This window comes from Triticum aestivum, chromosome 1A, assembly GCF_018294505.1.
Source record: "Triticum aestivum cultivar Chinese Spring chromosome 1A, IWGSC CS RefSeq v2.1, whole genome shotgun sequence".
Classification (NCBI taxonomy): Eukaryota; Viridiplantae; Streptophyta; class Magnoliopsida; order Poales; family Poaceae; genus Triticum; species Triticum aestivum.
The window spans coordinates 60809067-60822738 of NC_057794.1; the positions used below are offsets into that span (position 1 = coordinate 60809067).

General features: G+C 46.8%; 1 pseudogene; it reads left to right on the forward strand.

Annotated features, from left to right (window-relative positions):
• Positions 1-13672, forward strand: part of LOC123093172 (uncharacterized) — a 43190-nt pseudogene that overhangs the window by 22835 nt on the left and 6683 nt on the right.

The following is a 13672-nucleotide window of genomic DNA, read 5'->3' on the forward strand; positions in this document are numbered from 1 at the left end:
GTGGGGCGAAGGAGGCGGCGCGGCCGAGGATGCGGGTCGGGAGGGCCTCACACGGGCTCGCGGGCCTGCGGGGTCGGCGGTGATGTGGGGACCGGCCCGGGACGCGTGGCGCGGCGTGATTCGTCCGACGGAGCCGGGCGGACACGTCCGGCGCGCGGATTTTTGTCCGGCGGCGGCGGGTGGAGCTTTACTAGGGTTTCACCCGTGATTTCGAAAGGGGGGGGTCTATGTATAGAGGTAGAGGGAGATAGGAAGCTCTAAATGAGGTGCGGTTTTCGGCCACGTGATCGTGATCGAACGCTCTAGATGATGGAGGTGGTTTAGGTGGGTTTTGGGCCAGTTTGGAGGGGTGTTGGGCTGCAACACACACGAGGCCTTTTCGGTCCCTCGGTTAACCGTTGGAGTATCAAACGAAGTCCAAATGGCACGAAACTTGACACGCGGTCTACCGGTAGTAAACCAAAGCCGCATGACAAGTATCGATCTAATCCGAAAACATTTAATCCCACACACGAAAAGAGGTAGAAAGGACAACTAGAGGACATAGGAGCGCCGGAATGCAAAACGGACAACGGGGAAAATGCTTGGATGCATGAGACGAACACGTATGCAAATGCAATGCACATGATGACATGATATGAGATGCATGACAAGGACAAAACAAACGGAGACAAAAACCCGACAACGAGGAAATAATATAACTTAGTGCTGGAAACGGCAAGAGTTGGAGTACAAATAAGGTAAATTACATCCGGAGTGTTACAACCAGGCATTTAGCCCCAGAGAAAATCTCATCATTAGACCAGAAAAAGGTACGTATGTGTTTATCAATGGCTTCAATAACACTAATAGGAAGAGAAAAACAGAGCATGAAGTAGGTGGGTAGGCTATCTAGGACGGCTGACAACAAGACGAGTTTACCACCACGAGAGAGAAGGAGGGTAGCCCAGCCAGAAAGATAGATATCACATCTGTCAATGATTGGTTGGAAGGCCGACGGGGCAGCTTGTAGGGGGAGAGAGGGAGCCCTAGATAGGTTTGGGGGAAGGAGGAGATGTTAGTGGCTAGGTCAGAGGCCATTTTAGTGGCAAGCTCCGAGTCCACATTAAGAGGGATGAAGGTGGTTTTGTGAAAGTTGATTTGGAGACCTGTGGCGGCTGCAAAATTATCTAGGGTTCGCTTCAAGTGCGAGGCAGCCTCGGGGGTTGCTTTAACAATAATGAGGGTATCGTCAGCATATTGAAGGACCGGACAGGGCAGGGTGGGATTGAGAGGGTGCAAGAGAAGCCCATCCGGATTGGCTTTGAAAATAAGTTGCTGAAGAATGTCGGCGATAATGATGAAGAGGTAGGGCGAGAGCGGATCACCCTGGCGTAGTCCATTCTTACACCGAATCCATCTATCCGGGACACCATTAAGCATGACCGCAGTTGAACCAGTGCAGAGAAATGATTCGATCCAATCGCACCAATGTTGTGGGAAACCACGAGTACGAAGAGTGCGAAGGAGGGAGGACCAGCAAACAGAGTCGAAGGCTTTGTGAAAGTCTAATTTACAACCAGGGAAGGAGCTTTACGCTTGGCACATCAATGAAGGATATCAGCTGCGTACAGAAAATTTTCAAAGATGTTGCGGCCGGAGAGGAAGCCCGTTTGGTCGGCGTGGACAAGGAGAGGAATAAGTGGCTTGAGTCGATTGGTAAGAAGTTTAGAGACTCCTTTAATGGGGCCGTTTTGAAGCGAAATGGGACGAAATTCGGCGGGGGATCGGGCGTCATTGGATTTAGGGAGAAGGATGATGAGGGCTCTGTTCAGGCAGGAGATATCGCTTTGGAGATCATGAAACTCGAGGAAAAAGTCCTTAATTTTCCTCTTCAGGATGGGCCAATGACATTCTTGATTTGATCATTTTTTTAGGTGCTTCATAAATATGCTGGTAATTATTGGTTTGTGATAGGCTGATAGTTGAGAAACTGACAAATAAAATATGTTGTATGAATGTACATTCTAATAGTTCTGGTGCTATTTTTGCTACAAACTATGTGATCTTGTCCAGGGCCATTCTCAGAAAAAAATAAAGTTCATTTTGACATTTATGACTACAATCATTTAGTACTTGTAGCTTTTATGCATGGAGTTTATGTATCTTGCAGTCAGAAGCTCTTATTGAGGGTTTGCTTCAGAATGGTAGGCTAACATTCGACCAACTTGTGGGACAAACAATCTCTAAAGTGCCAGAAGGTATGTCCATTTAATTTGTTGAAGTTGTTATTGGATCGTCCACTGTTCTTCTTATGATGGTATTCTCTTTCCTTTTTTCTCCATACTATTACTATTCCCTAATAATGGGTCATCCATGTTCCAGGCACCATCCGACCAGCAAGGGCAGAGATATGAATGAACTTCGACAGACTTGTGTATGCACGTTATGTGGAACGTTGCCCAAAACCTGAACCATCTTTTGATCCACTGGGAGATGAACAGTCTATTAAACACATGATTGTGTCACGCATGTGTCACGTACAGAATACATACAGGAGGATTGAGTACTTCTCAAGGATAGCTAGGCGCATGAGATATTCTGTTGTAATACTAGCTAGCTTATCCTCTTATCTCTCTTATCTTTCTTCTTCATCAAGTTGTATCTCAACCAACTCTTGTACGCGTATCTCAGGCTCGCACCCTGCCTATTTAACATGCAGCACGTTGCCCTAGATCGGGTAAGACGTTTCCGCCAACGCACATGATAATCAGAGCCTTCCTACTTCCCATCTAGCCTCCACCTCCACCTGTGCCGAAACCATGTCTTCCTCCTCCGGTGTCGCCCAGTCCAATCTCAATGGGAAGATCATCGAGAAGCTTTCCCGCACAAATTACATGATGTGGCGCACGCAGATCACACCCCAACTGCGTGGCGCCGGTGCCTTCGGCTACATCGACGACACGTCACCGGAGCCGGCCAAGCTCTGCACCGCCAAGGACAAGGACAACAAGGCCATCTTCGAGCCCAACCCTCTCCACCCTCTTTGGGTCAGGGAGGACCAACAGGTTCTCGGGTTCCTCCTCAGCAACCTATCCAAGGAGGTGCTGGTCACGGTGACTGCGGTCACCACGGCGAACGCGCTCTGGACGACGCTGGCGGGCATGTACTCGTCGCAGTCACTGAGCCGCGTCAACAACATCCGCACCTCCCTCATCAACGCACAGAAAGGTACCCAATCCGCCGCCACCTACTTTGCCTACATGCGTGGTCTCGCTGATGAGCTGGCTGCGGCGGGTAAGCCGATCCAGGATGATGAGCTGATCCCCTACATCCTCCATGGGCTGGATCTGGAGTACCAGCCCCTGGTCTCAGCCCTCGACGCTCGCGTCTCCCCCGCCTCCCTCGATGAGATCTTCGCCATGCTCTGCAACTTCGACCAACGCATGGCGCAGTTCCACGGTGCGGGCGGCCACTCCTTCAAGTCCTCGGCAAACACTGCAACCCGCGGCCATGGTGGTGGCTGTTCCCGCGGCTCTTACCGCGGTAGGGGGCGGTCTGGTGGCAGCGGCAACAACGGCGGGCGCTCCAACAACAAGGCTCGCCGCGGCAGCGGCATCGGTTCTGGTCGATCTCGCCTGGACTCGCCTCGCTGCCAGATATGTGGTAAGCCGGGCCACACCGCAAAAGATTGCTGGTATCGTTATGATGAGGACGAGGATGACTCTCAAGACGATGACAAGATCATTGTGGCGGCCGATGGCTCCTATGGCATCGACACCAACTGGTATGTCGATAGCGGCGCAACCAACCACATCACCAACGAACTTGAGAAGGTGACCATGAAGGAAATGATCAAATCCACACGGTCAGTGGAGAAGGTATGCGGATAAATCACATTGGTCATTCAATATTTAGTACCCCTAGTCGCAATATTCATCTCAAGAAAATCTTGCATGTTTCTAGTGCTGCCAAAAGTCTTCTTTCTGTTCACCGAATTGCCTTAGATAATCATGTCTTCCTTGAGTTTCACCCCTTTTTCTTTTTGATTAAGGACTAGGAAACGAAGAAAATCCTCTATCAAGGTAGATGTGTTCGAGGGCTTTATCCGTTGATCCCGGTGCGTAGAAGATTCAATAAACAAGTCTATGGTGTTACCAAGCTTTCATCAACCCGGTGGCATGATAGATTAGGACATGCTTCTTTCTCTCTAGTTGAAAAATTGCTTAGGAAAAATAAGCTCCCGTTTGTGGTTGAGAGACATAATGAAACTATTTGTGATTCGTGCCAAAGAGCAAAAAGTCATCAATTGCCATATCCCATATCTACTAGTGTTTCTACCAAACCGTTGCAACTTATATTCTCTGATGTATGGGGTCCGGCCCCAACCTCTGTTGGTAGACACTCGTATTACGTCAGTTTCATTGATGACTATAGTAAATTCTCGTGGATTTATCTCCTTAAGCATAGATCGGAAGTGTTTCAAGTTTTTCAAAACTTCAAAGCTCTTGTTGAACGCAAGTTCGACAACAAAATAATTGTTGTCCAATCGGACTGGGGGGGAGTACGAGAAGTTAAACTCCTTCTTCCAAACTCTTGGCATATCACACCACATATCATGCCCTTATGCGCACTAGTAGAACGGCTCCGCCGAACAAAAACATCGTCACATAGTTGAAGTTGGGCTTGCTCTTCTTGCAGGAGCATCCATGCCTCTCAAATTCTGGGATGAGGCCTTTCTCACAGCCGTACACCTCATAAACATTCTTCCTAGTCGTGTCATAAATAATGAAACACCCCTAGAAGGACTCCTTCATGAAAAACCAAACTATCAATCTCTCCGTGTTTTTGGGTGCGCATGCTGGCCCAATCTTCGTCCCTACAACAAATGGAAACTCATGTTTCGTTCCACCAAATGTGTGTTCCTTGTCTATAGCTCTCAACACAAAGGTGTCAAGTGTCTCGAGGTCTCCACGGGTCGAGTCTACATCTCTAGGGATGTTGTATTCGATGAAACACAGTTTCCCTTTGCTGATCTTCATCCTAACGCCGGTGCGCTTCTTCGCAAAGAAATCCTTCTTTTGCCTTCACATCTCACCGGTTGTGATCAAGGGGGGAACGATACTGATGATCACTTGTTGACTAATCCTGCTGATATGTTGCATGAGTCGTGTGGTGATGAAACAGGACTAGAATCAGGAACAAATGGCGAAAAAACTGAAGAAGAAAGAGCAAGTTTTGGCCCTTATTTCATGTGTTCAGAAACAAGAGACAAGATCTCCTTGGGATCAGTGCAGCGTCAGGAAATCCGATCCTCCTCGGGATCGGTTGTAGCAGACGCGGGATCTCCCTCAGGATCCAGCGCAGCTGGCACGGCTGCGGCTGCAGGCGCACGCGCCGCAGCGCCCGGCTCCACAGGCAGCACGCGGTCGCCTCTCGTTAGTCGCGACACGGACCCAGTGACGCGCCAATCTCCTGTTGCCAACTAGCGATGCATGGATGGCCCGGACGGCGCGCGCTACCGCGGCCAGCCGGTGTGCTACAAGCGGCGGGCTCTAGTTCGCTCCATCGATGCGGACCCTGGTGCGGGCCCTGACGCGGCCCCCAGCGTTGATTCGCCATCATTGCACAATGATGGGCCGGTCCAGAGGCTGGGATCATCGGTGGCCTCTCCAGGCAATGCAGTTCAGCCACAAACCGCAGAAGATCCCGCTGGGACAGCTCGCGCTGCTGCACCCAGGGGATCCTCCTCAGGATCAGCTCCGGCTGGAACTCCTGTACAGGAGACAGGATCTTCTGTGGCTATGGATGAGGTTGCGACATCACCACGACGCACACAACTACAAAAAGGGGTAACGAAACCTGTGAACTATAAACACGTCGTTAAATATGGTATGATTTGTTCTACAGGAGAACCAGGTGAACCAAACACGGTTGAAGAAGCACTTGGTAATGAGAAATGGAAGAAAGCTATGAATGAAGAGTACATGGCATTGAAGAAAAATAAAACATGGCATTTGGTTCCTCCACGGCAAGGTAAAAACTTGATTGACTGCAAGTGGGTATTCAGGATTAAGAGAAAATATGATGGAACCATTGATCATTATAAAGCTAGACTTGTTGCAAAGGGCTTTAAACAAAGATACGGCATAGACTATAAGGACACGTTTAGTCCAGTTGTAAAAGCTGCTACCATTCGCCTTGTCCTGTCTATTGCTATTTCTAGGGGCTGGAGTCTTAGATAGCTAGATGTACATAACACGTTCATCCATGGTGTTCTGGAAGAGGAAGTGTACATGAAGCAACCTCCTGGGTTTGTAAGTAAGAATGCTCCATCTGATGTGTGCAAACTTGATAAAGCACTATATGGGTTAAAGCAAGCTCCAAGGGCATGGTATTCACGTCTCTGTCACAAGATGCAGGCACTTGGCTTTGTTCCTTCCAAGTCTGACACTTCATTGTTTATTTACAACAAGTCTAACACATGCATATTTGTCCTCATCTATGTTGATGATATTATTGTGACAAGCTCATCTAATGAAGCAATCATAGGGCTCTTGAAGGACTTGAGTGTAGATTTTGCCTTGAAGGATCTTGGAGACTTGCACTTCTTCCTTGGGATTGAGGTAAAGAGAAACAATGATGGACTGCATCTTTCTCAAGAGAAGTATGCAACTGATCTGGTAAAAAGGCTTGTTTGAAAGACTGTAAGCCATCTCCTACTCCACTATCCAGTTCAGAAAAACTATCTCTCACAGAAGGACACTCTTGAATCAAGAGGACAACACAAGATACAGAAGTTTGGTGGGAGCATTACAATATCTCACTCTTACTAGACCTGACATTTCTTTTGCAGTTAACAAAGTTTGTCAGTTTCTTCATGCACCCACTACTGTTCATCTAACTGCTGCAAAAGGCATAGTTAGATATGTCAAACATACTTTGAGCATTGATCTAAACTTTAGCAAGTCACCTTCAACACTTGTCAGTGCATTCTCTGATTCAGATTGGGCAGGATGCTTGGATGACAGGAGGTCAACTGGTGGGTTTGATGTATTCTTTGGACCTAACTTAATATCACGGTGTGCACGAAAACAAGCTACTGTCTCTAGATCAAGTACAGAGGCAAAATACAAAGCATTAGCAAATGCTACAGCAGAGATTATATGGGTTCAGTCTATGTTTAAAGAACTTGGTGTGAAAAACACATGAGCTCCATGTCTATGGTGTGACAACCTTGGTGCCACCTATCTCTCTGCAAATCCAGTCTTTCATGTAGAACAAAACATATAGAAATTGATTTTCACTTTGTCAGGGAAAGGGTTGCTTAGAAGCAACTTGACATTCGGTTTGTGCACTCCAGAGATCAAGTTGCAGATGGATTCACAAAGGCATTGCCTGTACGGTGTTTTGAAGAATTCAAACGTAATCTCAACTTGACCAAGCTGTGATTAAGGGAGGGTGTTAAACACATGATTGTGTCACGTATGTGTCACGTACAGAATACGTACAGGAGGATTGAGTACTTCTCAAGGATAGCTAGGCGCATGAGATATTCTGTTGTAACTACTAGCTAGCTTATCCTCTTATCTCTCTTATCTTTCTTCTTCATCAAGTTGTATCTCAACCAACTCTTGTACGCGTATCTCAGGCTCGCACCCTGCCTATTTAACATGCAGCACGTCGCCCTAGATCGGGTAAGACGTTTCCGCAAACGCACACAGTCTACATCTGCGAGGAGAAGAGTTCCAAAAGTATGCAAAGCGGTTTCCTGTTATGGACATTCCTGGTCATTTTAATAGGCACCTAATTACTTTTATAGTTTTCTACTGTAAACTATTACATCAGATAATGCATGCTAAGGTTGGTAACCCTGACTAGGCTGGTTAGTTTATTGGTCTTGCCATTAGACATCTTAGCAAAGGGCTAATTAGCTAGTTCAGTGGTTAAGGAGTTTCGGGTCCTTTCTATGCCAGGCTGTTGAGAAAATCACTTACTCTTAGCTCATGAGTACACTTTGTGAAAACTGGTTAATTACTAGTACCAAGATCTCGATGCTTTAATAATGTATTACTGTTCTTTCTTCAGTTGTTATGTTCTGTACATGGTGGTCGGTTACATGACCTGACAAATGTATCTTTGGTACAGACTGCTGAGGAGGTTCTTTCACTTGAGCAGAAAGTTGTCAATACTGCAATCCTTTCTGACCCAGAAAGATTTTCTGAGATCCCATACAACATGGAGGATGCATCAAAAACAAATGATTGTCCTCATAACGCAGTTGTTGGTGCTAAGGTGTTGTGCTCTTTTTACTTATCTTCATCACTATGTTATGCAGCGACTTCATGTTATATATATGGGAAAAATTGGTATTTGTTGTTCCCGGCATCCTATTGTTTATCGAAAAGGGCAAAGTGACATACATAGATTGTTTGTTAATGGCAAAGGCATTTTCTGAAAGTATTGGTAGGAACTGGCAAATGCGGCAACAATATGCAATGTACTGCTTTTATCATCATGTAATTCTCTGTGTCGTTATTTATCAGCGGAAACACGGAGCCTTTGAGGTAGATGAAGAGCTCAACTCAACGATTGCCGAGAATGAAGTACTTTGGCGGGTAAACTTTGAGAAATTTATATTCTGTCTAAAGAAGAAGGTGTGTTGCTGTTATCATAGCTATTATGGGTAGCATATTTATGTAGGTGTCTTCGTCTTCTTTTTATCTGCAGCCAAAGTGAAATGAAATTTGTACAGTAAAAAGAGGATAACTCTAAGAAAAAAGAATGTGCTTGTTTGTGAACATGTAAGAGCTTCTGCACTATATTGAATCAACATTGGTACATAGCCATGCCACCTTAGTGAAAACCGTTCCTCTCTCTCTCTCTCTCTCTGAATACCACTGCCGCTGTTATATCTCCTGAAACCAAGCTGACTGTGGAGATGATCTCGCTGCTCCTCACAGGGGATGGGCCAGAGCTGTGAGCGACAACAGAGCCAACAGAAGTGGCAGCCGGCAGCTAGGGTGGGCATGCTGTTGTGTGGGTCATGAAGTTATTCCCTCATGCTGTGGTCGGTTTCAACTTAAGAGTTTGATGCTAGGATTTATTTTCCAGCTTGAACTTATCATTCCAAGCTCCAATTGCCAAAGACGAAGCATCCACATCCATACAAAGTGCAATAGCTTAGTGACTCCGGCACCATCCAAGTCGAGCACCGAGTGCAAGTCTCCTTCAAAATCGGCGCCTACGAAGACACCTTGGAGTGCGACGTCGTTCCAATGTCCGTTTGTCATCTTCTCCTTGGACGGCCATGGCAATTCGATAGAGGAGTCCTCCACAACGGCCGAATGAACCACTACATCTTCAAGATGAAGTGCAAGGAGTATGTACTTCGTCCCATGTCCCCAAGTCACGTGATCGCCGACAAGCAAGCCACCCATCATGGAGAGAATAGTGAGAGAACGAGCCACCAAAAAGAGAGTGAGCGCCACAAGCCCAAATCGAACACCTCCACGATGAGAGAAAAGAAGAACTTAGTCCTATTTGCCACCAAAAATGAGATAAAAGGAGTGTGTGAGAACCCATCTAGTGTCCTACACTATGTCCTTGTGTGTAAGGACAATGCACCATAAACTAACACTTCTCACACTCTTCCTCTAGTGTTGTCTTCTCTTTTGCAGGAATTTCACGACGTTTCCCCCGACGAGCTACCTCCGGGACTACCTCCACTCCGAGGCATTGAGCACCGTGTCGACCTCATCCCCGTAGCACCGCTTCCGAACAAAGCTCCCTACCGCCTCAACCCCGAAGAAACCAAAGAAATACAAAGGCAAGTAAAGCATCTCATAGACCAGGGACATGTGTGTGAAAGTTTGAGCCCTTGTGCCGTACCAGTCATTCTTGTGCCAAAACGTGACGGTAGCTTTCGCATGTGCTCCGATTATAGACCTATCAATGCTATCACCGTTCGCTATAGGTATCCCATTCCACGCCTAGATGATATGCTAGATGAACTTAGTGGTGCCACTATCTTTTCAAAAATTGATCTTAAGAGTGGTTACTATCAAATCCGCATACAAGAAGGTGATGAATGGAAAACCGCCTTCAAAACCAAGTTTGGTTTGTATGAGTGGTTAGTCATGCCTATGGGTCTCTCGGAAGCACCGGGCACTTTTATGCGCCTTATGAATCATGTCTTTCGCCCTTACATTGGTATATTCGTTGTGGTTTACTTCGATGACATTCTTGTGTTTAGCAAATCTATCAAAGAGCATGTCATCCATGTCCGCACCATTTTGCAAACTCTTAGAAAAGAGCGTCTCTATGCTAATATGGAGAAATGCCTTTTTGGTGTTAATAAGCTCATTTTCTTGGGGTTTTTTTGTTTATTCTAAGGGTGTTCATGTAGATGAGTCCAAGATCAATGCTATTAAGACTTGGCCGCAACCAACCAACTTGCATCAAGTGCGTAGTTTTCTTGGCTTTGCGGGTTTCTATCATCGCTTTGTGAAGGATTTTAGCACCATTGCTTTGCCTTTACATGCTTTGAGCAAGAAGAATGCGCCTTTTGTTTGGGGACCATCCCAAGATACCGCATTCAATGAGTTTAAGAATTTTCTTACTCATGCTCCCGTGCTTGCTTTACCCAACTTCGACAAGACTTTTAAGATTCATTGCGATGCTAGTGGTAATGGCATAGGAGGTGTGTTAACGCAAGAGAGGCGCCCCATAGTTTAATTTAGTGAGAAACTTTCCGGAGCGCAACTCAATTAACCCATCTATGACAAAGAGCTATATGCTTTAGTCCGCGTTTTGCATGAATGGGAACATTACCTTCGTCCCTATGAGTTTATCATTCATACCGATCATGAGACTCTCAAGTATCTTAAGGGTCAAACCAAGTTGAACAAGCGTCATGCTAAATGGAGTGAATTTATTGAGTTTTTTCCTTATGTCATCAAGTACATCAAGGGTAAAGAAAACATCGTAGCGGATGCTCTTTCCCGCATATGCATGCTTGTTACACAACTTGAGTTAGATGTCATTGGCTTCGAGCATATCAAAGACTTGTATGAACGTGATGCAACTTTTGCTACTCCTTATGCCAAGTGTTTGTCGCACACCTCTTGGGAACGCTATTACATCAAAAATGGATATCTTATGCGAGCTAACAAACTTTGCATCCCCGAGTCTTCTCTTCGTTTGTTGCTTTTGCAGGAATCTCATGGAGGAGGCTTAATGGGACATTTCGGACGCGACAAGACGTTCGCCACGCTCTCGAAGAACTACTTTTGGCCCAAGATGTTTCGGACGTCAATCGTTTCACCAACCGATGCTCTACATGTCGCAAAGCTAAGTCCAAAGCTCAATCTCATGGCCTCTATATGCCTCTACCAATTCCATACCAACCATGGGAAGACATTAGCATGGACTTTGTACTTGGTTTGCCTAGGACTCGAAATGGGAAAGATTCCATATTTGTCGGTGTGGACCGTTTCTCTAAAATGGCACATTTCATTCCTTGCAACAAGATAGACGATGCTTCACATGTTGCTAATCTCTTTTATAGGGAAATATTGCGTCTACATGGTGTGCCAAAGACTATCGTCTCAGACCGCGACGTCAAGTTCCTTGGCTACTTTTGGAAGACCCTATGCGCCAAGCTCGGAATCAAGCTACTCTTCTCCACAGCTTACCATCCTCAAACCGATGGCCAAACGGAGGTGACCAACCGCACACTCTCCGCTCTACTTCGAGTATTCATCAAGAAGAACATCAATGAGTGGGAGGAGTGCCTACCTATCGCCGAGTTCGCCTACAATCAGGCAAGACACTCAACGACCGGCAAGTCCCCCTTCGAGGTCGTCTACGGATTCAACCCATTGTCACCATTGGACATTCTTCCTCTACCACTCCAAGAGCGCATCAATTTGAACGCAAGTGTGCGTGTGACACATCTCAAGAAGGTGCATGAAGATACAAGAAACACCATCAAGCGCCAAGTTCAACGCCTTGCGACCAAGCTCAACTTCAACAAGCAACCTATGGTCTTCAACATTGGTGATCTCGTGTGGCTACACCTTCGTAAGGACCTCTTTCCACAAGAACGCAAGTCCAAGCTTCGACCACGAGCGGATGGACTCTTCAAGGTGCTTGCACGCTACAACGACAACGCTTACAAGATCGACCTCCCGCACGACAAGTACAACATGAGCGACATCTTCAACGTCAAAGATCTCTCTTCCTTCCATGGTGATGAAGAATTCAATCCGAGGACGGATCTTCCCCAAGGGAGGGGAGATGATGCGGAGCATCCCACAATCATCCCCATGGACACTACCTCAACTATCCAAGCTCCAAGTGGGCCCATGACAAGAGCTAGGGTGCGTGCTATTCAATCTGAGGTGACATCACTCCTACTTGAGTTTCCCTCCTCGTCAAGTGAGACATGGCTACTGCCTAAGTCCGAGATGCTATGTGTGATCAGGTACAATGCTCAAGACACGGAGCCGAGGGTTGTAGAAGAAGAGACAGGCATCAACACTCTGGACCGCCCGGAACCTCCGGCCAGAGCCCGGAACTTCCGGCCCCCAGACCCTCCGGCCGACCCGGAGCTTCCGGCCTCCGACGTCTTCGACCAACCCAGGCGTGCCAACTCTCTGGTTAGCCCGGAACCCGTCCCGGACCTTCCGGCACCTGGAACCTCCGGCCAGCCCGGACCTTCCGGCCCCCGGATGCCAACCCAGCTCCACCTGCGCCAACTCTCTGGTTAGGCCGGACCCTCCCCAGAACCTCTGGCGCCCGGAACTTCCGGTCTCGCCCAAAACTTTCCAGCCCTGCCTGCGCGCAGCGACTTGGGCCGAGGCCCGTGTACCCTTTCGTTGCCTAGACTATAAATACTCTTCTCCTACCTACGTTTTAGGGTTAGTAAAGAGATAGCTCATGTTTGTGTGAGAGCTTTGCTCATCCACTTGGTTACCTTCTCCTCGGAGATCGCACCTCCTCGGAGAAGATTCCCCAAGCAGATTCAAGACCCCTCTTTAGGGAAGAACATCAAGACCTCCTCACGGAGAAGACCGGTTACCGTGTATCGTCCCTAGTTGTCCGTGGATCGTGTATCTTCTCTTATGTACTCGAGGATATAGCCCATGTGTGACTTATTCATGTTGGTTTAGTGTTTCCTCTTGTGTTTTCCTTTGTGTTTTCCCTCTTTTTCCCCTCATGTTCCTCGTGTTCTTCGCGGGATCCGCTCCTTTCGTGAAAGATCAGCCCCTAGGGTTCCTAACCTACATCACTTTGTTAATGCCCACTTCATATTTTCCTTCTTGTATTAAAGTTTTGTGCAGATCGAAAGAAGCCAAAGCTGAAGGTTGGCACACATCCTATCTGGGAGTCATTTTTCGAAGCTAACTTAGCTGGCAGGGATACCACCAACTCTGGTAGTATATTCAGTATCCTTTCAATAGTAGATCCAGGAACACTGCGATTTTATTTTATGGCTTTACGTTCACATTTGGTCTTTTATGAACATAACTATTTTTGAAACTGCATTCCTGTTTTAAATTCCATCGGTTCTGGTCTTACCTCTTGATGGTGAGCGTTACCTAAGAAGTGCTAGTTTCTATTTGAGCTATTTATTTTGGATTTACAGCTTGGCATGGTCTTGAATGAGCCAGATTAAGGAATGCCATAT